The sequence below is a fragment of the Chionomys nivalis genome, chromosome 8 (genome assembly GCF_950005125.1).
Source record: "Chionomys nivalis chromosome 8, mChiNiv1.1, whole genome shotgun sequence".
Taxonomy (NCBI): Eukaryota; Metazoa; Chordata; class Mammalia; order Rodentia; family Cricetidae; genus Chionomys; species Chionomys nivalis.
Genome location: NC_080093.1, coordinates 33,140,101 through 33,165,847, shown reverse-complemented (window position 1 = coordinate 33,165,847; position 25,747 = coordinate 33,140,101). Strand labels below are relative to the sequence as shown.

The following is a 25,747-nucleotide window of genomic DNA, read 5'->3' as shown; positions in this document are numbered from 1 at the left end:
CATGTCGTAGTATGTACCAGCTGTGTTAGGGGCTGAATGATACTCCATCGTATGTGTGTACCATTATGTATGTATGTTTACCTGCTACTCTTTTCGACTTTTCTTTTTCTGTTACCAGTCAGGTGCTCAAGTGCCTGCATCACTGTTTCTCGTGTCTGTGGGCTGAGTGTCTAGAAGTGTGCTGTGTCCTGTAGGAATTCTCTTGAATTGTTTGGAGATCAGAGCAGTTAACTGTTTCATCCTCACTACCATAGAAGGGGTTTCCTATTTCTTCACATCCTTCCAGTTCAGTTTTTTAAAAACCATCATAACTGCCTATGGGGCTATCAATGGTGACTCACTGAGTTCTTTTTCTATACAGCCCGTGGTGCAATGATTTTTTTTTCCCATGTGCCCATTGGCCAGTTGTATATTTTCTTTGAAGGAGTGTCTGTTCAAGTCTTTGCCTGTTTTTCATTTGGATCATTTGTCTTTTGATTGTTGAGTTGTGAGATTCCTTGCATTTTCTGGATGCTAGCCCCTATCAGATACTAATTACAAACATATTTCTCTGTCTTTTTTTTCTTTCTTCATAATTGCTTTGCTGTGAAGAAGGTTGGATTTTGGTGGAATCCGGGTATCTGAGAATTTATTGCAGAAAGTTATGTATATTTACTGATTTTTTTTAAAACGCATTTTGTGCTTTTACCCTTGATATTGAAATCTCTAACTCACTTGGAGTTGATTTCTCATGTGGCGTAGGATTGTGCCCAACGCCACCCTTTCGCATAGTAAGTTTTCCCAGCGTTGTTTGTTGACAAAGCTGCCTTTGCTCATTCAGTGGCCTCTGCCCTTCATTCGAAGCCTCTGGTCTGTATGTCTGTCCTTGTGTCACCACCGTGATATCCCACCCACAACTCTTAAGTTCCACGAGTGGGGAGTATGGGTGTCTACGCTGTGGTATTTTTCAGATCATTTGGATTGCTTAAGACCCTTTACAGCTCCATATGAGTGAAAGGCTATGTCTCTTTTTCTTTTTTTAGGTTATTTGTAGCTAGTATATTGAATTCATTGTTGACTCAGGTAGCGTTTTACATCTCAGAATATTAAGATTTATAATCTGTGAATATGGGGTACCTTTTTTTTCACTTCCTCGGAGACAGGGGTCTCCTGCATAGCCCAGGCTAGCCTTGAACTTGCAATCTTCTTGACTCAGCCTTTCATATACTGGGAATTCAGGCATATTTCATCTTAGAGTCTATTCTCATTTATTCTCAGGTCTTAGTTAGTTTATAGCCACAATTTTACATGGTCTTTAATTCACCAATCTGTTTCAATTCTAAAAGTACCTTTTAAAAGTATCTTATTCTCATAAAAAAATTGACTTCTCTTCTGTGTTTCTCCCTCCCTCTTCTTCTTCTTTCTCTTCTCCAGACAGGGTGTCCTATAGCTCAGACTGGCCCCAAACTTGTCATTTAGCTGAGATGACCTTGAACTCTAGATTCTTCTGCCTCCATCTCCCCACCCAAGTACTATGAATGCAGACATCTGTCACCACCACACCCAACAGGATTATTTGCTGTATTTTATTTTTATTTATGTGCATGTATGTGTGTGGGGGGGTATGTCAGATCCCTTGGAGCTGGAATTACAGGCGGTTGTGAGTTATGGGTGTTGAAAAACAAGATGCTTCCCTACTGGGCCATCTCTTCAGCTCCCCCTATTATTTTCTTGATTTCCCGCGAACAGAAGTAGAACAGCCTCTAACCTTTATCTGCGACTGGAAGTGTGGGTCAATACATGCCTACCATGTAAGGTCTTGGGTTCAGGTCTAAGCACTGTGGAATAATAACGATGTGATAGTAATAATAATTTCTATCGATTATTTAAGAAATCTGAATAGGAACTTCACTATATATCGAGACATTTTTTAGGGCCATGCCCTGTTACATCTGCTGTGAATTCTTCTACAAATTCTCTGCTTATCTACGTGTGAATACAGTTCCTTCCTAGGCTTCACTCAGAATGTACTTGGTCTGTTGGGTATTTTCTTCCTCTGTATATCTAGTCTTACTCTCCTTCCATGCTGAGTGCAGGTCTATTGAACCAAGGTATCTTCTATAAGAGTTGTGTTTTACAGGCAGTGGCGGGGCACATCTTTAATTCCAGCTCTTGGAAGGTAGAGGCAGGTGGATCTTTGAGTTCAAGGCCAGCCTGGTCTACAGAGTGAGTTCCAGGATGGCTAGGGGTACACAGAGAAATCCTGTCTCAGGCTGGAGAGATGGCTCAGTGGTTAAGAGCATTGCCTGCTCTTCCAAAGGTCCTGAGTTCAATTCCCAGCAACCACATGGTGGCTCACAACCATCTGTAATGAGGTCTGGTGCCCTCTTCTGGCCTGCAGACATACACACAGACAGAATATTGTATACATAATAAATAAATACATATTTTAAAAAAAAAATTCCAGGGTGTGTGTGCGGTGGGGGGGGGAGGGAGGAGTTGTGTTTTAATGAGTACTTTTTAAAAAGGGGGGTATTTTTCTCTTTGATGTGTGTTGCAAAGAGTACAACAGATAGCAATCGTGCACTGTGTCAGTTTCTAACTCCTTGAGTATCTCTAAGGTCAAAAGAATTTCTGAGGTGATAAAAGCACACGTCTTACCTTTTTGAAAACTTTTAACATTGGAGGATGTAGCTCAACAAGAGGCCCTAGTCTCTGTCCCCAGAACCCCCCCCCTCTCACACACACACATACACACACACCTACATATTTTTTTTTAGATTTGCTTGCTAAAATATATGTAACCCTCCTAGGCCATTTTTAATGCCGCGTACAGTCACATGGTTGTGCAAGCAGTATCAGAATTCTTTTTCATCATGTATGACAAGAATGCTATGCTCATCAAGCCCCTCCTCCTGCCCTTCTCCCTCCAGCAGCCGGTCTATGAGTTTGACTCTTTGCATTATTCCTGTTGGCAGAGTCATAGACTATTTCGCCTCTTAATGCTTTGCTTATTTTACTTATTAGCAAAGCGTCCTTGAGTTTCATTCACGCCGGAACATGAAGAGCTGATGACTTTTTGAGATTGAATGATAAACACTTCACTGTAGTGGGTGCTGTACTTTGATGGGCAGTAAGAGAGCTCCACCCCCTTTAAAAATAAAACACCTGCTCCCTTCTGGTCATTGATGCCTCTCATTATTACCCAGGGTCATCCCTTTGAGTAATTAAGTGTCTGAGGAGAAAGGAGAAAAGTTTATCTGAGTCTTTTTATTCCCATGCAGTGTGGCAATATAACATACATGTGGTGTGGTGACCAGCAGAACCTTCCAGGCATGTAGCTGAGCTATGCAAACACCACGATTTTCATGCTTCAACTTCATATTGTTAAGTGAGGGAGCAGCTGAAGCACATCCCTGATTCTAGGCGCTTCTCTCCTTTGCCCTTCGCACGCCCCACCCCACTCTCAACATACCTTCAGCATCCCTCCACCCATTTCTGGCAGTACCAGCTTTGTATTTTATGCCAAACGATCTCTTCTGTGTTGACAGATTCTGTGAGTGCCCATCTTTTTAGGTTAGGAATTTGCTTGCTTGCTCTGAAGTGAAAGACTTGGGTTTATCCAGTGTTCTCGTAGATACATCTCTGTTTCTTTGATGAAATGTGCTGAAAAGAAACGGGGCAAAGGGGCTGTATTTCAGGGTACAGTTCAAGTTTACAGCCCATTATTGTGAGGAAGTCAAAAAGGCAGGAGCTTCTACTAGCTAGTCATATCTCATCCACAGTCGAGGGCAGAGAGAAACGAGTACGTGCATACTTGCGTGTGCTCAGTTCTATGGCTCCACTCTGGCACAGTTCAGGATTTCCTGCCTGGGGAATGGTGCTGCCCACATTGGACTGGGCTTTCCCATAATATCCAGACAGTCTCCCGCAGACAGGCCCACGGGATGAACGATTGCAGCCAGACCCTCTTTGAGATGCTCAGGAGATCCTAAGTTATGTCAAGTTGACAGTTACAGCTGGCCATTATGACAGATGCTAACTGGAAGGAAGCCAGGCCGTGCTTTCCTCTTGGGAGGATCACTGTGTTGTGAAACTCAGGTCTTGAGCCTTCCCAGGAAGATGCTTTTGTACAGTGCCTGCCCCAGAAGAGGAAGGAAAAGGAACTGTGATTGTTCTCCTCTTGGTTTGTGATTATTTGGAGCAGAGTGTGTACTATCTCACAGAGGGACCCAGGCTCTCACACAGGTCATGTTTAGAATGTGAGGTGGGAGGTGCTAGAGAGGCTTGGAGCTCTCAGTGCTCAATCGGAGGACCCAAGTTCGGGTCCCTACATCTGCAGCAGGCAGCTCATAAATGTATGTAATTTTTACTCAAAGGGATTCAATTCCCACTTCTGGCCTCCGTGGGCACATACATATACTTGTATACAAACACACACACATTCTCTCTCTCTCTCTCTCAAAACAAAAACCCAAAAACTAAAAAAATGAAACAATTGGCAGAGGCCAAGGGTGTCTGAGAACTTCTCCTTGCTAAGACATCTCTCCAGCCCCAAATAAATCCTTAAACAAACAAAAACATGAGACTGAACACTTGAAACTAAATGGCAAGTTATTTATCTTTGCTGTGTGCTCCTCTGAGGCAGGAAGTGGAGCTGCCCATCCGTACGGTGGCCATCTGCAACTTATTTATCCTAGTTGTGAAAGAAATGTGAAGAAATGGCCAGCTTTACTGAAACGGGAATGGTTAGTCCTCCTGGGTGTTTTTGTTTGGTTTTGTTGTTATGATTGTTTTGTTTTTTGTTTTGGTGGTGGTTTTTAGAACACTTGGCATTTTGACCCACAACCAAGAAGTGAGTAGAAAATGGCCTAGAACAGAAAGACTTGCTGCAATTAAATCAGCGCCATTTAAGCTCTTGGGCAGTTAGCTTGAGTGGAATGCGCTGGACAGTGCCTCACTGGGGTTGAGTGCCTGGTTAGAAAGAATTTCTTTGGTTCGAAGCAATTTCTTTGGTCATAAGAAGTTCTTTAGGGACCGGCGCGCAGGCAGGCCCGGGCGGCGGAGGGACCGGCGCGCAGGCAAGTCTGGGCGGCAGAGGCACCGGCGTGCAGGCAGGCCCGGGTGGCGGAGGCACCGACAGTCAGGCCCGGCAGGCAGGCCTAGGCAGCGGAAGCACCGGCGCACAGACAGTTCCGGGTGGCGGAGGCACCAGCAGGCAGGCCTAGGCGGCGGAAGCACCGGCGCGCAGGCAGGCCCGGGCGGCGGAGGCACCAGCACGCAGGCAAGTCCGGGCGGCAGAGGCACCGGCGTGCAGGCAGGCCCGGGTGGCGGAGGCACCGGCAGTCAGGCCCGGCAGGCAGGCCTAGGCGGCGGAAGCACCGGCGCGCAGGCAGGCCCAGGTGGCGGAGGCACCGGCAGGCAGGCCTAGGCGGCGGAAGCACTGGCGCGCAGGCAGGCCCAGGTGGCGGAGGCACCGGCAGGCAGGCCTAGGCGGCGGAAGCACCGGCGCACAGACAGTTCCGGCCGGCGGAGGCACCGGCAGGCAGGCCTAGGCGGCGGAAGCAACGGCGCGCAGGCAGGCCCGGGCAGCGGAGGCACCAGCACGCAGGCAAGTCCTGGCGGCAGAGGCACCGGCGTGCAGGCAGGCCCGGGTGGCGGAGGCACCGGCAGTCAGGCCCGGCAGGCAGGCCTAGGCAGCGGAAGCACCGGCGCACAGACAGGCCCGGGCGGCGGAGGCACCAGCACGCAGGCAAGTCCGGGCGGCAGAGGCACCGGCGTGCAGGCAGGCCCGGGTAGCGGAGGCACCGACAGTCAGGCCCGGCAGGCAGGCCTAGGCGGCGGAAGCACCGGCGCTCAGGCAGGCCCAGGTGGCGGAGGCACCGGCAGGCAGGCCTAGGCGGCGGAAACACTGGCGCACAGACAGTTCCGGGCGGCGGAGGCACCGGCAGGCAGGCCCGGGCGGCGGAGGCACTGGATACAGGATACTGCGGGCAAGAAACAGTGAAGCCTGCACTGAGAACAGATTGCCCCGCTACAATCAAATCAAACCCAATAGATAGCATCGGTAAGAGGAGATGGGCAGACGCCAAGGCAAGAATTCACCCAACAATCTGAAAAACAACATGAAAACACCAGAACCCAATGACCTTACAACACAAGGACTTGAACACCCTATCACAGGAGAAGAGGAAAAAACTGACTTTTTGAAAGCAATAGAGTCCCTTAAACAACATGTAAAAAACGCCCTCATAGAAATGGATGAGAAGTATAACAAAAAGTTTGAAGAAATGAGTAAATACGTAAATGATACCCTGGGAAGCCAAGAAAAAACGATCAAACAGGTAATGGAAACAGTCCAAGAATTGAAAACTGAAATGGAAGCAAGGAAGAAAACACAAACTGAGGACCAGCTGGATATGGCAAATATAGGTCAACGAGCAGAGACTACAGAAACAAGCATAATCAACAGAATACAAGAGATAGAAGAAAGAATCTCAGACTCTGAAGACAACATAGAGAAAATAAACTGACTGATCAAAGAAAACACCAAAACCAACAAATTCTCATCACAAAACATTCAGGAAATATGGGACACAATAAAAAGACCAAACCTAAGAATAATAGGGATAGAAGAAGGAGAAGAGGCACAGCTCAAAGGTCCAGAAAACATTTTTAACAAAATTATGGAAGAAAACTTCCCCAACATAAAGAAAGATATTCCTTTGAATATTCAAGAAGCATACAGAACACCAAACAGACTGGATCAAAAAAAAAGTCCCCTCGCCATATAATAATCAAAACACAAAATATACAGATTAAAGAAAGAATATTAAGAGCTGCAAAGGAAAAAGGCCAAGTAACTTATAAAGGTAAACCGATCAGACTTACACCTGACTTCTCTATGGAAACCATGAAAGCCAGAAGGTCCTGGATAGAGGTACTACAGAAACTAAGAGACCATGGATGCAAACCCAAACTACTATACCCAGCCAAGCTATCGTTCACTATCAATGGAGAAAACAAGACATTCCAGGATAAGAACAAATTTAAACAATACGTTGCCACAAATCCAGCCCTACAGAAAGTAATAGAAGGAAAATCACAACCCAAGGAATCCAACATTGCCAACACTGCCTACAATAACCCAGGCATCTAGCGACCCTTCAACAGCACAACTCAAAGAAGGGAGACACACAAACTCTTCTACCAAAAGCAGTAAGAATAACCGGAGTTAACAACCACTGGTCATTAATATCACTTAATATTAATGGTCTCAATTCACCAATAAAAAGGCACAGGCTAAGAGATTGGATACGAAAACAGGATCCAACAGTCTGCTGTTTGCAAGAAACTCATCTCAACCACAAAGACAGGCATCTACTCGAGTAAAGGGTTGGGAAAAGGTTTTTCAAGCAAATGGTCCTAAGAAAAAAGCAGGTGTGGCCATACTAATTTCTAACAAAACTGACTTCAAACTAAAATCAATCAGAAGAGATCGACAGGGACACTTTATACTCATAACAGGAACGATTCAGCAGGATGAAGTCTCAATCCTGAATATCTATGCCCCTAATATAAAAGCACCCACTTATGTAAAAGAAATATTGCTAAAACTCAAGGCAGACATCAAATCACACACACTAGTAGTAGGAGACTTCAACACACCTCTCTCACCAATGGACAGGTCAATCAGACAGAAAACTAATAGAGAATTAAGAGAATTGTTGGAGGTAATGAATCAAATGGACTTAACAGACATCTATAGAACACTCCACCCAAATAGGAAAGAATACACCTTCTTCTCTGCAGCTCATGGAACCTTCTCGAAAATTGACCACATACTTGGAAACAAAGGAAACCTCCACAGATACAAAAAAATATCAGTGTCCACCTGTGTCTTATCAGATCACCGCGGATTAAAGTTAGAAGCCACCAACAAAGCTACCCCCAGAAAGCTGACAAACTCAGGGAAACTGAACAGTCAACTACTGAACCACACCTGGGTCAAGGAAGAAATTAAGAAAGAAATTAAAGTCTTCCTTGAATTTAATGAAAACAAAGAGACAACATACTCAAACCTATGGGACACGATGAAAGCAGTGCTAAGAGGAAAGTTCATAGCACTAAGTGCCCACTTAAAGAAAACGGAGAAAGCATACATTGGGGACTTAACAGCACACCTGAAAGCTCTAGAAAAAAAAGAAGCAGACGCGCCCAGGAGGAGTAGAAGACTGGAAATAATCAAACTGAGGGCAGAAATCAACAAAATAGAAACACAGAAAACAGTCCAAAGAATCAATGAAACAAAAAGTTGGTTCTTGGAGAAAATCAACAAGATTGACAAACCCCTATCCAAACTAATTAAACGACAGAGAGAGAACACGCAAATAAATAAGATCAGAAATGAAAAGGGGGACATAACCACAGACACAGAGGAAATTCAGAGGATCATTAGATCTTACTACAAAAGCCTGTATGCCACAAAACTGGAAAATGCAAAAGAAATGGACACTTTTTTAGATAAGTACCATATACCAAACCTAAACCAAGACCAGGTGAATGATCTAAATAGACCTGTTAGTCGCGAAGAATTAGAAACAGTTATCAAAAATCTCCCTTCCAAAAAAAGCCCAGGGCCAGATGGTTTCAATGCAGAATTCTACCAGAACTTCCAAGAAGAGCTAATACCTATACTTCTTAATGTATTTCACAATATAGAAACAGAAGAGTCATTGCCAAATTCCTTTTATGAAGCTACAGTTACCCTGATACCAAAACCACACAAAGACCCAACCAAGAAAGAGAATTACAGGCCTATCTCACTCATGAACATCGACGCAAAAATTCTCAATAAAATACTGGCAAACCGAATCCAAGAACACATTAGAAAAGTTATCCATAATGATCAAGTAGGCTTCATTCCAGAGATGCAGGGCTGGTTCAACATACGCAAATCTATCAATGTAATCAACCATATAAATAAACTGAAAGAAAAAAACCATATGATCATTTCATTAGATGCTGAAAAAGCATTCGACAAAATTCAACACTCCTTTATGATAAAGGTCTTGGAGAGATTAGGGATACAAGGGGCATACCTAAATATAATAAAAGCTATTTATAGCAAGCCGACAGCTAACATTAAATTAAATGGAGAAAAACTCAAAGCCATCCCACTAAAATCAGGAACACGACAAGGATGTCCACGCTCTCCATACCTCTTCAATATAGTGCTTGAAGTTCTAGCAATAGCAATAAGACAACATAAGGGGATCAAGGGGATCCGTATTGGAAAGGAAGAAGTTAAGCTTTCATTATTTGCAGATGATATGATAGTATACATAACCGACCCCAAAAACTCTACCAAAGAACTCCTACAGCTGATAAACACCTTTGGTAATGTGGCAGGATACAAAATCAACTCCAAAAAATCAGTTGCCTTCCTATACACTAAGGATAAGGAAGCAGAGAGGGAAATCAGAGAAGCATCACCTTTCACGATAGCCACAAATAGCATAAAATACCTTGGGGTAACTCTGACCAAGGAAGTGAAAGATCTATTTGGCAAGAACTTTAAGTCTTTGAAGAAAGAAATTGAAGAGGACACCAGAAAATGGAAGGACCTCCCTTGCTCTTGGATTGGGAGGATCAACATAGTAAAAATGGCAATTCTACCAAAAGCAATCTATAGATTCAACGCAATCCCCATCAAAATCCCATCAAAATTCTTCACAGATCTGGAGAAGACAATAATCAACTTTATATGGAAAAACAAAAAACCCAGGATAGCCAAAACAATCTTATACAATAAAGGATCGTCTGGAGGCATTACCATCCCTGACTTCAAACTCTATTACAGAGCTACAGTACTGAAAACGGCTTGGTACTGGCATAAAAACAGAGAAGTCGACCAATGGAATAGAATAGAAGACCCTGACTTTAGCCCACAAACCTATGAACACCTGATTTTCGATAAAGGAGCTAAAAGTATACAATGGAAAAAAGAGAGCATCTTCAACAAATTGTGCTGGCAAAACTGGAAGTCAATCCGTAGAAGAATGAAAATAGATCCATATATATCACCATGCACAAAACTCAAGTCCAAATGGATTAAAGACCTCAATATCAGTCCAAACACACTGAATCTGATAGAAGAGAAAGTGGGAAGTACTCTACAACACATGGGCACAGGAGAACACTTCCTACGTACAACCCCAGCAGCACAAACACTAAGGACATCATTGAATAAATGGGACCTCCTGAGACTGAGAAGCTTCTGTAAAGCAAAGGACACTGTCACTAAGACAGAAAGGCAACCCATTGACTGGGAGAAGATCTTCACCAACCCCGCAACTGACAAAGGTCTGATATCCAAAATATACAAAGAACTCAAGAAATTAGACCGCAAAAGGTTAATCAATCCAATTATAAAATGGGGCACTGAGCTGAACAGAGACTTTTCAACAGAAGAAGTTCAAATGGCCAAAAGTCACTTAAGATCATGCTCAACTTCCTTAGCAATCAGGGAAATGCAAATCAAGACAACATTAAGATACCATCTTACACCGGTCAGAATGGCTAAAATCAAAAACACCAATGATAGCCTCTGCTGGAGAGGTTGTGGAGAAAGGGGCACTCTCATCCATTGCTGGTGGGAATGCAAACTTGTGCAACCACTTTGGAAAGCAGTGTGGTGGTTTCTCAGGAAAGTCGGGTTCAACCTACCTCTTGACCCAGCAATACCACTATTGGGAATATACCCAAGAGATGCCCAAACATACAACAAAAGTATATGCTCAACTATGTTCATAGCAGCATTGTTTGTAATTGCCAGAGCCTGGAAACAACCTAGATGTCCTTCAATGGAAGAATGGATGAAGAAAGTATGGAATATATACATATTAGAGTACTACTCAGCAGTAAAAAACAATGACTTCTTGAATTTTGCATACAAATGGACGGAAATTGAAAACACTATCCTGAGTGAGGTAAGCCAGACCCAAAAAGAGGAACATGGGATGTACTCACTCATATTTGGTTTCTAGCCATAAATAAAGGACATTGAGGCTATAATTCGTGACTCTAGAGAAGCTAAATAAGAAGGTGAACCCAAAGAAAAACATATAAGCATCCCCCTGAATATTAACCTTCATCAGGCGATGAAAGAAGACAGAGACAGAGACCAACATTGGAGCACTGGACTGAAGGCTCACGATCCAAAGGAGGAGCAGAAGGAGAGTGAGCACGAGCAAGGAACTCAGGACGGCGAGGGGTGCACCCACACACTGAGGCAATGGGGATGATCTATCGGGAACTCACCAAGACCAGCTGGCCGGGGACTGAAAAAGCATGGGACAAAACCGGTCTCGCTGAACATAATGGACAATGAGGACTACTGAGAACTGAAGAACAATGGCAATGGGTTCTTGATCCTATTGCATGTAATGGCTTTGTGGGAGCCCAGGTAGTTTGGATGCTCACCTTAATAGACCTGGATGGAGGTGGGTGGTCCTTGGACCTCCCACAGGGCAGAGAAACCTGCTTGCTCTTTGGGCTGAGGAGGAAGGAAGACTTGATTGGGGGAGGGGGAGGGAACGGGAGGTGGTGGCGGGGAAGAGGCAGAAATCTTTAATAATTAAATTAATTAATTAATAAAAAATAAATAAAAAAAAAGAAAGAAAAAAAGAAAAAAAAAGAAGTTCTTTAGGGGCTAAAGAACTCCTCTTTCCTTCTTTCCTTCCTTTTTTTTTTTTTTTTTTTTTTTTTTGTATTTTGTTTTTTGAGACAGGGTTTCTCTGTAGCTTTGAAGACTGTCCTGGAACTAACTCTTGTACACCAGGCTGGCCTCGAACTCACAGAGATCCGCCTACCTTTGTCTCCCCAGTGCTAGGATTAAAGGCGTGCACCACCACTGCCCGGCCCTTTTTCCTTTCTCATCCTTCTGTGTTGGTTTATTTGGTGTCCTATGGCTTGGCCTAACTTTCCTACTCACTGGATCCCTTGGCCGAAACACTGGGAAGCTCAGGGTGCAGCACTGATACAGCTTGCTCTGGTTTCAGACCAGAGATGGGATAGTGAAAGAGGTCCGTTTTCTGATAACTGGGGCTGAAGGCAGCAAGCAGTGTTGAAGTGAGTGGGTGGCCGTTTCTGAGGTAGTAGAATGACTCTGCCTCTAGCAAATGCGGAGACGTTCAGATGTGTGCTGTGTGATGCTGTGAGCGTTAGCTCAGAATAGCTCATGCTGACTAATATCAAGTTTATATGGCACAAAATTGGAGTGTCAGTGTGCATCCAGAAATTTAACACAACCAAATCAACCGAGCCCATGGTTCATACTGCTTGTGTGTGTTTTCTTTAACACAGCCATGAAAGTGGGCAGAAGTCACATAGATGTTGTCCATTAGGAACGTAAGGTTGTGTTACATCAGTGTGCTAGGCTGTATGCTGGCGTTGGATCCTTGAACTGTTTCTATGATGTTATCCCCATCATCAATACTTAGCAGCTGTAGAAAGAAACATTTTTTCCTGTGTCCGTTTTTGAGCATATGCCACCATGTATGAGCCATGCACGTGCTGTGGTGGGTGACGCAAAGAAGAAATGATGTCGGTGAGGGGAGCAATAAAAATATGTCCCTCAAGGAAGGCTTTGGGGACAGTAGCGTTGTTCTGATCGTAAAGAACAAGTAGCAGGAAGGAGGGCAAATGGGGGAGAATTGAGCTCCAGACCGTGAAGTAAGTGATCTCAGGGTGTGTGATTGGCCCTAAGGTCCAGGGCTAAAGAGTCTAATGCATTTTGTCAAGAATGTCCTCCTATACAAATGAGCATTATATTTTCTGAGGAGCATATTGCTACATGCGTATAATAAAAGTGTTGTGACGAGAAAGATTTTAGACGTTGGAAAGATGGGTCAGTGCTTAAGACATTTGCTGTTCTTGCAGAGGACGCACATTCAGTTCCCAGAAAACATGGTGGCTTGCAACTGTCTATAATTCTGGGGGTCTAGCACCCTCATCTGGCTCCATAGATGCCAGGAACATACACATGCAAGCAAAACACTTAAACATATAAACTAAAAATCAATAAAGCTTTTTTTTTTTTTAAGTGTTCCTCTAGCAGCTTCTCTTACCTGCTGAGCACTGGATTTACCGACGTTGATTCTGTAGCTCAGTTCTGTGAGGGATGCTTCATTTCATTCTGAGTGATAAGGAAGAGAACGTTAGATGTGCATACCTGTGGGAAGTCCTTCTGTATATGTGTTGCTTTTATTGGTTAATGAATAAAGAAGCTGCTTTTGGTCAATGGCTTAACAGAATATAGCCAGGCTGAAATATATATATATATATATATATATATATATATATATATATATATATATAGAGAGAGAGAGAGAGAGAGAGAGTAGGTGGAGTCAAAGAGACGTCAAGATGGGCCTCATTTTACCACGAGGCCAGGAGCCTCGTGGTAAAATCTAAAATAATGGAAATTGGTTAATACTAGATGTAAGAGCTAGCTAGCAATATGCTTAAGTGATTGGCCAAGCAGTGATTTAAATAATATAGTTTCTGAGTGATTATTTCAGGGCTGAGCAACCAGGAACAAACAAGCGGTCTCCTACTACACATACCAATCCCACAAACCCTTCTCTGCTGATAAGAAACTCATACAATGCCTGCCATGGTGAAATTGTGGCTTTAAAAGCAGCAGCATCAGGGCTGGGAAGATGACTCAGTGGTTGAGAGCACCGACTGTTCTTCCAGAGGACCCCAGTTCAATCTCAGCACCCACATGACAACTCACGACTGTCTGTGACTCCAGTTCCAGGGCATCTGATGCCCTCACACAGACATTTATGAATGCAAAACACTAATGCTCATAAAATAAAAATAAATGATAAAACAGAAGCCTTCATTCTAGAGAATGAGAGCGGGTCTCCAGCGCTTGCGATATCAACTGCCTATGTAAATCCAGTTCCAGGAAGATAGATACCCTCTGGTGGTCTCTGCGGATCCTGCACACACAGACACATAAAACATAATCAGGATTTAATATAAAACAGTCGATGCTGGTGGTGCTGGAAGAGAGGAGGGTCAGGGGAAAGAAGAGGTGGGAAGGACCCGACCCCTCCCCTCTCCCTTATTGATGGTTGGCTCTAAATAACTAGGGATGAGGAGACCAAGCAGCTTAGTACAGAAAGCTGCTCCGTCCAGAGTGACATGAAACTGTGCTATTGTAAGGGGGCAGTTGTCTGGTGAGAACTGTTCTCTTGGGGATGGGTTGTGACAGCCATGGGAGGAGAGTGACTCGGTCTTGCTAGGGGAAGCTGGCTGGTCTGTGTGTGTCTTGGTAGAAGAGAACACTGGGCTCATATGACGTATGGTCATATATTCTGAGTCTTTTGAGTAGAGAGTGGCTAGACTCTGGTTCTCATTTTTCATTTCAACTAACTGTATAGAATTAGCATTAGAATATTTGAGCTTAAATATATATAAGAATTTTAGCCTGGTGGTGGTGGCGGCACATGCCTTGAATCCCAGCACTTGGGAGAGAGGCTGAGACAGGTGGATCTCTGAGTTCAAGGCTAGCCTGGTCTACAGAAGTGGGTTCTAGGATAGCCAGGGCTACACATAGAAACCCTATTTCAGAAAAAAATAAAAAATTTAAAGACATACATTTTAAAGGTATAAGCCTGTAGCCCCATCTAACAACTGCAGTTAAGGAAAACCAGAATTAGCAGGCTCTTATTGCTTGTTCATTAACTCATGAGATCTATATTAAGGCCCTACTGTGTGCCTGATGCTATTCTTCTGTGGAGAGAGCAGATAGAAGACAGAGAAGGGAGGGAGGAAGAAAGAGAGAAAGAGGAAGAATGCCAATAGCTTGTTCTAAGGGAGACTGTGTCCTGTACGGTTTGAGTGAGATGAGGCTGGCTATGGAGTTGCTGTAAAATCCAGGAAGAGACTTAAAGGCGTTTCTCACTCAGATACCCATGGAAAACTGACTGGCACTTGACATCTAATTTCATGAGCTTTCATGGGCCATCCTTTAAAATACAGTCTCAGAGTTGAGCGGCATGTGAGGCGCCCCCCCCCATCCCTGTTTCTTTGCATGCTGTTGGGACGTTTAGAGTGGCCTTGAGATTAACTCTGTCCCGAGCTCCTTGGGCACAGGTGCTTTCGCAGCTGGCACCCCTCTGCCACAGGCTTGTTGGCTTTTGTGCAGCCTTGCTTTCACACTGACCCGGCATTGGCTGCCTATGCCTGACGACCTGTGATTTGCCCCAGGCTAGGAGAGCCAGCTTGTCAGCTCACCCAGCCCAGAGGTGGAGCTCTAGAAACATTTTTCTCTCAGATCTGTGAGATTGTGACTTTTCTTGTTATCCCAGGTTGCTGTGATGAAGGAGAGGTAAGCTATGGGGCAATGGCAAAGACGGTAGGCAAAGAAAAGGGAGCAAAATGGATGCGTGACGTTAGGTTGGTCTAGAAGCACCCTAAAACCATCCCGTTCCTCCTGTGCCTGCTGCCCTTGGCTGTCTGAAGCGTAACACTGGCGGTTTCTCATGTGGCGATTTCTCTGTGTGATTATCTGATACTATGGAATCTTAGCAGGATAGGATAAAACTTTAAAAATTATAGCAAGTGTGACTTGGGCCTGGGGGTGGCTTAGTCTGCAAAGTGCCTGCTGTGCAAGCATGAAGACTTGAGTTCCAATCCAAGTTTAAAAAAAAAAACAGCCAGGCGTGCTTGCACATGTTCGGGCAGGGTGGTATTGGAAATAATCAAATCTCTGGAGCTCACTGGCCAGCTAGTCTAGCCAATCCGTAAACTCTAAGTTGAGTGAGAGCCACTGTCTGAAAAGATAAGGGGAACAGAAGTAGTGAAAGACACACAATGTTTACCTCTGGTTTCCATACACACACTGCTATATCCACCCCAACATGTGCGCGCGTGCACACACACAAACACACACACAACCTTATACTGTACATATGTGTGCACACACAAACATACACACAGAGAGACTTTTTAGGATTTTTTGATGATTCTTTTTTTTAAAATCAGCATTTGTATATATTCTTAAAGGCCTAAAAGATTTTTAAAAACCTTCTATGGGCTTGGATATGGTGCCTCACAGCTGTTATCCCAGCACTTGAGAAAGAAGAGCCAGAAGAATTGTGCATGGAGGCCAGCCAACACTACCCCAGTGAGTCCAGGACCAGCCTGGGATACAAAGTAATAAGGAGTAACTAAACAAGAGCAACAACAAAAACCTCTTTTATCTCTATTGGCCAGTGTTATCTATGGGACAAGGCAGTTGTTTCAGACCATGTGAAGGGAAGAGGGTCCCGGAAAGCATTTTGATGGAGATGGTGGATGTTTACAGGGGTGGGCTGGATCGACAGCGCTGTCCAGCCTCTCTTGAGGGAGGGCACGCTCATCACTCAGGCAGAGGCGGTCACTAGGGCATTCATCAAGCCAATGGAATAGGCAGCATCCAAAACTTGTTCTTAAACAGTGTCAGTTATTAGGGCGTGCCTGGTGAGCCACACCTGAGAAGCTCCCTAGATGAAGCCAGCTCATAGTTTCTTCATAGCCTCCACCCCACTCGATGGTACAGATTGTCTCCAAGGGAGGTGACCTAAGCCAGTGTTAGACCTTGAGTGGGATAAGGCACGGGCGATACGCATAATGAATGCATTCATACACATTGCCTCCGTACAGCCTGTTCTTGGATGGAAGCATGGGAAATAACACATAGTCATGTACTCACGCCTCTTGTCGGCGCGGGTCATTGCTGGCCTCCTACTCTCTCTTTTGCCTGGCCGCCCGTTGGGACTGGGGCTCTTGTAAGAACACTGAATATTCTTATGTTCTGAGAACCAAAGGGAAGAAAGCTTGACTCCTGACCCTTTGGAGAGAGAGAGAGAGAGAGAGAGAGAGAGAGAGAGAGAGAGAGAGAGAGAGAGAGAGAGAGAGAGAGAGTCAGTTTCCTTCATCTAGGAAACTTTACCTTGTTATTAAGCCCGTAATCGCAGTGTCAAGGTTATGATGGCGCTACAGCATTTAATTGAGAAAGCATCTGTAAGCTTATTGCTTCTAATTTAAATGGATTTGTTTGTGAGTTCTCAGGGGATTCTTTAGCTTTAATTGGCAGGCACCGCAGAACCGTTGTAAATACATCCGCACTCATTGATCTGCTCACATACATTTTGCCTTTTAATCCATGGTTCCTCTCTCATTTCCTTTACTGGATTTTCCATTACGACTTAAGCCTGTAAATTCTTGTAGTCTGATCAATAGCTTAGTTTGGAACTGCAGCAAAATTAATTTCCCACAGACCACTGGCTAGCGGGTAGTTTATGTTTATTTGTTAGAGAAAACAAAATGTTTTTTAAATGACCTATAAATTTCACCATTCTCATATAACAAATGCTTTTGTTTGTATATTTAGTATGCATTTTGATGTGCTTTAGGTTTTTTTTTTTTGAACATAGTATTTTTTGAGGTATTGGGTTTTTCTGCTTATTTATGGAGTCTTTGCAATTATGATAACATTCAATTGTATTAACATACCATAATATGTAGACTGTTTTAATGCTAAATGTGTAGACTATGCTTAATTCTTTACCACATTAGATATCATTGAATGAAGTCTTCATACCGTAGTCATTTATTTCTTTGGGATAAATTTGTAAGCATAACTGGATCTCGGAGATAAGAATATTTTAATATTTTAAACATTTTGTTTATCAAAATTCTTTAAACTATAAAAACAAACACAATTATCTTTACAAGATGGAACAATTTAGACATCTGTAAGGTTAGGGAAAAAAAAGAAATTGTCTACCTGACCTTAGCCCCGTTCAGCAAAACGAACCATGATGTGCTCTTAAGCCAATGAATGGCACATAGATTTGGAACGATGGTTCTGATGGGAAGGGGTCGGATAGAAGGGATCATACTGCATGCACTATGTGGCTAAACAGTAAAGCCAAGTGCAGGCTTAGCTGTGCTTTCTTTAGTAGAATGTCATTCTGTCTCCCAACACACTGTTGCAGTGATCAGCGTTGACATAATATAGCAGCTGATGGCAAGGGCAGGCTCCTGTGTGCTGTTCTTGCCCCTTGACCTCTGGCTAGAATCAGCAACTCCAGCTTTCCTGGGCTACAGGTCGCTGAAAAATCCTTGCATATAAGTGAAGGTGGTCTGTCTGGGCCCCTGGAGGGATGGCTCACACTGCAAAGCTGAGGTGGGGGTGAGAGGGTGGGGGGGATGGGCTTGAGACAACTTTCTGTCTTTTTGTCTGTGAACTGGCTATCTTTGAGATTTGTCTTCATGGTCTCGATCCACAGGTAGCAGTCAAGTGTATGGTTTTCCTGTTTCCCTGGAAACCACAGTGAGCAGAGACACCAGTACATAGAACTGCTGTGGACACAGCTAATGTCTTTTAGGAGCCCTCAGAAGGCAGCAACGGTGTTCTCCCATTTGCTTGTCTTACTTTGTGTAAACACAGATTCTGTGTCCTCCGTTCACTTCCTCTGTTACTCTGGCCTGATCGTCACATGATAGGTGCAGGTCACTTTGAGTGCCAGCCTGTCTCCATCCATCCCCATGATCCAAGAGAAGGTAGCCTGATGTGAATACTGGGCTTTTGACCTTTAAAGATGTCATGTTATTGGCCCCAAAGTTCTGTTCACTAACATAGGCTTAGACCACAACTTTGTACTAGAAATAGCAGTCTAAAGAATCTTGGACTAAGTCACAGAGATTGTCGCTGAACCAAGGCCAGCTCTCTAGGCCAAATTCTTCATTCCCTCTGAGCCATAGTTTCTCATTTCTAAAACTACATGGCTAGACTTTGTTTCCAGGGCTCCATCCTCCATTTAGAACATAGGTAGGAAGATATAGAGGCATCAGACGATGGTTAAACTTGGAATAAAAACCATGAGACCGTCTATCTGCCGTTCTTTCTGATGTGTCCTTATCCAACGCCTGGTCCGGTGTGGGCTGGGTATCTTTGTTTGTGTTCCCTGCATGGAGGCTAATTCCAGACAGGCTGGGTTTTGCGTCACTTTTGAATAACATGGCCTATCTTGTGCAGGAGTACATCAGAAGTGCGGAGGCCTGGCCTCCGGACGACACCATTCTCACTTCCTGAGGCCTCTTTGATAGTTTAGCTTCCGAGTGATGTTTCAGTTCTCTCTTCAGCACCCAGATCTTTTGTGTGTGTCTCCTAATGGGAAGTGTATGAGTTGGAGGAGACCCCAAAGATCAGGAATCCCCATTCTCTGATGTTTGTCGGGATGAGCTTATGAACACAGTAAGGACCTCAGGCAGAATATCATGTATACAGCAAGCAATCCTGATGGCTCTTCTTTATACACACCAATCTCTTGGTGTGAGAAATTTTTATGTCAGCTTAAAAGAGCATATAAAATGAGCGACAAAATCCGTAGATGAAGCTACTGAGACAGCGGTAAGAGGAAGAGCATGTGAAGGCTTGGGGACACACTGAGCCAGGCCGCTGCTCTGGTTGTCTGTCCCCTCACAGCCGTGGAAACAAGGAGTTGGGACGAGTTACCCCATGTAGTTAGCAGGCCCTTGAGGTTAAGTGGGCTCTAACTCAGGAAAACCACAGGGGGTCACCATATGGGAGCCATGGACCTGACCACTGGCCATGCACTCAGTGAGGACAGTTGTGCAGCAGTCAGGGCTGGAGATGGACAGAGCTCCGCTGCCTTATGGGAATCTAGAATTTGTGGGCCCTGCTATTCTTCCTTCCTTCCTTCCTTCCTTCCTTCCTTCCTTCCTTCCTTCCTTCCTTCCTTCCTCCCTCCCTCCCTCCCTCCCTCCCTCCCTCCCTCCTTCCTTCCTTCTGACCTTTCTGATGTGTCCTTCCTTTATTCCTTCTTGTATATATCAAAATTCCTACAATGAGTTCTGGGTTGCACAAGAGGGTTTATTTTTCACCCGTCTAACCTGCCTTTGTCCACAGCTGAACAAAAGCATATGCAAGCTCTACACTATACTTGTTTCTGAAGTTTGACTGATTCTTACAACAGTTCACAGTCTGGCAGCTTTCTATTGTTTCCTCAGTGTTCTGCATGTAATGTGTCAAGGAGATTAAAGAAGAGGGGACTTACCTTCTGGAGTTACTTTAGAGATGATCCTTGCCTCGGGCACTGTTCACTAGATGGCAGTATTAGCAGCTTTTTGGAGAATTCAATTGCATCATGACTAAAATACTTTTTTTTTTTAAGGCAGGAAACCATTTAACCTACACTGTACTTGAGAGAGGGCTTTTGCTCATTTCTTTTACAGGAGCCCGGGAGGTGGGGAGTGGTGGCGAGTTGCTGCTGGGGGAAGCTGCCAGCGTCTCTGGAGAGCATTGGGGGTAGCGAGATCTTTTCACCAGGGGCAGCTGTCAGCAGTGTGCTGCACTTGCTCCGGGCTAAGGCTACCAGGTTCCCAGTCATGTCCCTTGCTGCTTTCTCTTTTTTAGACCAGGGCAAAAGTGAATGACAGTCATTTGGAATAATAATAATACTATTATAATTAATGTTGTATCAGTAAGATGTGAAAATATATTTTATGAGTGGAAACACATTTTAGACATCTCAGAAAATGAGGCACTTTTTCAACTTATGTAAGGTTGATTCCCCACTTCTGTCTTTGAGGAGAGATTTCCTAGAAGATCTGGCCGCCTTTGTCTTATCCCTAGTGACAGTTTGCTGAGGGCCTTTTACATGGGGCAGCTCCTTGTAGGTTTGCAGGTTACTCTGCATCCCTGGCTACTGCCACTGAATACCTGACATAACTCAGTAATTGTGTGTGTGTGTGTGTGTGTGTGTGCATGTGTGTGTGTGTGTGTCTGTGCGTGTGTGCGTGTACGTGTGTGTGTGTGTCTGTGACTCCGTGGGCATAGTCTTCTAAAGACATGTATATTCAGGGCAGATGAGATGGCTCAGCAGGTGCCAGGTCTTGCTGCCAAGTCTGATGGTTTGAGTTCAAATCCTAGAGCTCACATGGTGCTAGTAGAGAAAGTACTGTCTGCCTGTCTGCAAGTTGTTCTCTGAGTTCCGCATGAGAGAGAACAAGAGCATGCGTGTTTGTGTGCACATGCACACACACACACACACACACACAGAGAGAGAGAGAGAGAGAGAGAGAGAGAGAGAGAGAGAGAGAGGCATGATATGATCCTGGCCCCTCACCTTCCTTCTTATCAGCATTTATTTTGTGCTCTGAGTCTGGTCAGTGTAAACAGATTTTTACTGGTGTAAAGTTGCACCTGATTTCATTTCTCTGTGAATATTTATCCTCATTGCGCCCTTCTCTCGCTCTCCTGCCGTCTACTGAGTCTACCCATGTCTACCCATGTCAAGGTGGCTTCTTCTCCATCCCACTACTATCTCATTTCATTAAACAGCGCCTTTTGGATGTGGAGGCTGTTAGTTTTCATTGTGTGAATTTTAGCACCATCTTCCTGAGATCTGTAAAGAGTCATTTCTGTTGAGATTGTCTCAGACACACTGGGGAGGATTGGCAGGCTTTGCTGTCAATCTACCTGGTGCCATAGGTTCCCCCTTTTAGGGTCCCCATCCCCCAACATAGAGACATTTCATCCGGTGAGAGGCACCTTGCCTGAGGTGGTTGCATGATACAAATACCATTCTTTCTTTCCTTTTTTTTTTTTTTGAAACAGTCTTATTATGTAGCCCAGGTTGGCCTTGAACTTAATGACCTAGTAGTGACCTTCACCTGCCACTCCTGGCAGCTGTTCCTTTCTTGAATTGTGTTACTGAAGAGAAGAACGACATCCTATTTCTTCTCTTACTGTGTTAGTTGCTTTTCTCATTGTGACAAAATACTCGAGGAAAAGGAATTCACAAGAGGGAAAGGTCTATTTTCTCATGGTTTCCAAGAGTTTTTGGCCCATCATGGCAGTGACGTCAGCTCCATCCATAGTGATGAGAGTGTGAGGTGGCTGTTTGTGAGTGTGAGGTGGTGAGACTGTGAGGTGGCTATTCACAAGTGTGAGGTGGCTGTTTGTAAGTGGAGGTTGCATATTCTTTTCCCAGCCACCCAGGCCCAAATAATCACACAGAAACTATATTAATTACAACACTGCTAGGCCTATTAGCTAGACTTCTTATTAAGTAACTCTTACATCTTAAATTAACCTATTTCTATTAATCTGTGTATCGCCACAAGGCTATGGCTTACCGGTAAGTTTCCAGCCATGTCCTTCTCCTTAGGCAGCTACATGGTGTCTCCCTGACTCTGCCTACTCTTTCCCTATATCTCTGCTCCTGCCTTGCTTTATTCTGCCCTGCCACAGACCGTAGTAGCTTCTTTATTAGCCAATGGTAATAAAACGTATTCACAGCATACAGAAGGAATCCCACATCAACCGTTCACAAGTGTGAGATAGCAAAGCAAGAGAGAAACCAGGCTAGTGCTGGGACTGGATTATGGCTGTCAAATGTCACTCCTGGTGCCTGCTTCTCCCAGCCAATCCATGACTCAGTTCCACAGCCTCCATAGAGCCTCATGCCGAGGACCCACCATTCAAATCAGGGGCCTGTGGTGTCATTTTAGACTTCAGCTGTAACACTCTCTGTCTTCACAGTGGCTAGTCTTAAGTGGCTCTTGAGCTTGAAGACTTGAGCTTAGGATTCCTGTTTTCTTTCATGGTGTTCAGCATGCGGTGGTGGGGGGGGGGACGACGACGAGTGGTGTTCGATACAGGGCTGGACCCATAGCACACCTCCTGGGGGGGACACAGTTTTTAAAGTGTGAACCTGTAACCATAGATGAGGTCACATAACTGAATGCAGAGGTCATACAATATTTGACAACAATAAGAGATTTCTGAGCATGCACCAATCAAAAATTAATTCAAAATTGAATGTCAGCAAACCTAAAATGTTGCTGTCAGTGCTTCCCATGTTGCGTCACATGGCTTCTCTGCAGCCTTCGGAACACATGGCATGCATCTGCATGTAATGGTGTCCTGCCACATGTGCCAGTGAATGCCACCTGAACGCCTGGACTTAGAGTCAAGAGCCTTGTATATTGTGTATTGCAATGTTTTTACTACACATACAGAATTTTCTGCTCTTATAGAAGCATACATTGTGGAAAACAAGGATTTACTATTGTCTCACCATCGTTCCTCAGCACTCCTTATCCTGTCTGCCTGTTGCATTCAAAGGTTTGCGTTTAACCACTGACAGGATTGCCCTAAAAAATTTGTCAAGTGATTTTGGCCTGGGGTTTGAACAGAATCACGAGCAGCTTCTGAAGTGATCTTCAGCATACTTCTGCCATTTGGGTCTGTAGTTTTGCCTAGCGCTCTTCTTATTCTTACCACTGACAATCATAAAATCAAGATATCAGTAAACTCTGAAAACTGTTGGACACTCGGTGCTCTGCAGTGTCAAGTATTCTCAGCCACGATATAATTCTTTGTGAAGAGCAAACACATACATCTACCTTATTGGCGTGCAAATTTGTCTTTGTCTTTAATAAATATAAATAATACCTATACACCAAAAGATGGTTTTAAAAATACGTTTTCCAATTTATTATCAGTAATGATTTGCACACCTGTTTTTTTATATCCTTGGAGTTGTATAAATATTTCTCAGGCAAACCTTGTTGCTATTGGAAGAAGTTTTGAGAAGCCCTGCTCTAGGGAAACAGTTGGCTAATTTAGTTGTTAGTCACTTACTCTTCTGGCTGTTTTTTGCGTTGGGTGCAGTTTTAATATCAGCTTCTGGATACAGGTCAGGTCAGCATACCACATTAGGCCTCTGTCACCAGGAACAGATTTTACCTATTTTCTTTATCTAAAGACAGAAAATAGTGGCAGAGGAGACACCATCTGGCACCTGACTGACTAAACACACACTCGGAAGGGAAGGGGAATTAGGGAACTCGGCCTCTGGTTCCAGGAAATGTTGACCAGCTGTTATTCCTCGGCATGCCAAGATCAGAAGAGTCGACCAGCTAACATAAATGTTCCCTACCTGAGTGGATGCCATTGGTTGCCTTTGACAAGCCTGGTCAGGCAGAACAGCCCAAAGAGAAAAACTCATGTTGAAGACCAGCAGGAACTCCTTTGTAGGCCTGACTCCAGAGTTTCCTCCCCACCTAGCAACAGTGAAGCGCCACACCCTGATTGACACTCAAAGAAATGTTTAACGCTAGCGTGTATTAGGCAATAAGATGGATTTTTCAGGTTTAGGTGAACTTAGAACTTATTTGGGTTAATGACATTTTTCCCTCCTTGAGCCAGGCTCTCACGCAGCTTAGACTGGCTCAGTCTTACTATGTAGCCAAGGCTGGACTTGAACCCTAAGCCTCTTGCCTCCACCTTCTGAGTACTGGGATTACAGGCAGGAGCCAACATGTCCAGCTGTGGGTACTAGACTTTGAATTTTTACCCAATCCCTAGAACACTCCCATTTTAAGGAAAATCTGTGAGGATTCAGGTAAAGCCTCCTGTGGTAATAAGTCTGTGATTTCTTTGACTGTAGCTGATGTTAACTCATGTCTGGAGCAACTTGATTAACCATGGTGGATTATGTGCAGATTGTTAAAGTAAACAGTAAAATGTAAGTTACTAGCAGGCTGTATCTCAGATCTTTATTTTAATTTACGAAACTTTCGGCACTTCTCAAAGCTGACATTTAATCTAAATGTGACTTAGCTCCATGTTCAGTAAAGGAATGCTCTATTTATATTTACTTGATATTAAATTTCACTGTGGGAATTTTTAAAAGCTTATCCACCTGTTTACTCATCCATCCACCTACCCACCCACTCACCCACACATGTATCCACCCACACATGTATCCATCTACCCATGATATACCCATCCACCCATGTATCCATCTATCCATCAATCTATCCACCATTCATCCATCTATCCACCCATCCACACATGTATCCATCCACTCATGTATGTATCCATTCACCCATGTATCTATCCATCTACCCATGATATACTTATCCACCCGTGTCTCCATCCATCCACCCACCCATCCACCCACCCATCCTTCCACTCATCCCTCCCCGTTTATTAGGTTCCTTGTGTAGAAGCAGTCAGTATTAACTGAGGTAATAATTATACTGAATGAACCACAAATTCAGTACCCTGGAGTAAGAAGCAGCAGTTTCTGCCTCATCCCGGGTGAGTCTGCAGCCTGCTCCGCAAGGGCCTCAGTCTGTTGCAGGGCGAATTTGCTTTATATCCATTTGCCTCTAGTCCTGGAAAGGAACAAAGCAAGGCAGTCTCCATGCTTGGCCTTAAGCCTGCCTCTTGGATTAGCACGTGGCATTCCTAACACTTCATAGCAAAAAAATTATGATCCATTTAAGCCACCTCTAAGGACTGTCCCCATTCTCTTACCAAGTTTATAATCTACAGCTAACACTTGAAATTTAGTGTTCCAATCCAGACATTTCTTTTGTCTCCTGAAGATAAACGGAATCCAGAGACTAGAGGGGAAAAACAAGGCATGACCAGCATCTAGTGTCCTGGCTTTCATTTCCATCATTTTCTCGAAAATGTCAGCTCTTATTCATGTGGGTATATCTGCGTTGTCTGAGAAATAATTATCTTTTATCTCTGTTCAAAGAAGTGGGGACCCTGAAGCTGAGCTCTGTTTCTCCTGGAAGCCAGCCTGGCGGGCAGAGCCAGCGCCACCCTTACAGCTAGTCGGTGGTGATAAGGAACCAGCCACTCTTGTTCCACCGT

General features: G+C 44.2%; 1 protein-coding gene and 1 pseudogene across 2 annotated transcripts in view; one reads left to right on the top strand and one right to left on the bottom strand.

Moving 5' to 3' along the window:
• Kank1 (KN motif and ankyrin repeat domains 1) overlaps nt 1–25,747 on the top strand; it is a 194,041-nt gene that overhangs the window by 74,144 nt on the left and 94,150 nt on the right. The gene's annotated exons all lie outside the window — the stretch shown is intronic.
• LOC130880844 (small nucleolar RNA SNORA40) lies at nt 19,880–20,000 on the bottom strand (annotated as a pseudogene).